This window comes from Plasmopara halstedii (assembly GCF_900000015.1).
Source record: "Plasmopara halstedii genome assembly, contig: Scaffold_3060, whole genome shotgun sequence".
NCBI lineage: Eukaryota > Oomycota > Peronosporomycetes > Peronosporales > Peronosporaceae > Plasmopara > Plasmopara halstedii.
This window is the reverse complement of record NW_020189964.1, coordinates 554,809-555,600: the sequence shown is the minus strand read 5'-3', so window position 1 is coordinate 555,600 and position 792 is coordinate 554,809.

The window sequence follows — 792 nt, the reverse complement described above, 5'->3', positions numbered from 1 at the left end:
AGTCTGGTTTGTCGCGGGGAAACGACACCACCCAGTAGGCGCGGGGCGACCTACTGGGAAAGAACTGAGTTCTGTTGAGCCTCAGGGAGGTAGAGGCCAACAGGGCCCGGCCCCGAAGAAATCCGTGCTCTTGAACACGGCACGTATATGCAAGCCGGGCTTGCTGGTCGTGGAGGCGACCGCAAAGGGCTTCAAGAAGCCATGGAAGATCCTCATCGATTCCGGGGCGTCGGGCAATTACGCTCGACGCTCCACAATGAAAGGAAATCAGCTGTATGCTGAGGGGCTGAAAGTGCGGCTGGGTGACATCGTCACTGTTCGTCTAGCGACGGGGACACGTGTCACGGTCCCGAGGGTCCCTGTGAACCTCGGAGTCAAGTTTTTTGACTTTGATAGCGTGGAACGCTGTCTAGTCTTAGACTTGGATGCAAGGTATGACCTCATCCTATGGTTGGAACACCATGAGCCATGGATTAATTGGAGGTCAAAGACCTTGGACGCTACGCGCACGTCTCCTGGTGGAGCTTTAGCGAGTCGTGAACCCACCTCTGCTAGAAGACAAACGCGCTATTGGCGAGAGCACTGGACCGAGACGGTCAACGTGCTGGACATTGGAAGTCCGAGTCGGAAGACACCAACGGTGTATCGGAAAAAAGTCCCGAGCGTGGCTTGTGGGCTGATGGTGGAGTGGCACGTAAATAACTGCGCACTGCTCTCGTTGCAAAGTAGTCGCTGCATGCTATTGATGGCATGGTCGGACAGAGTTCGAGACATCTTGGGTGCGGCCCTATA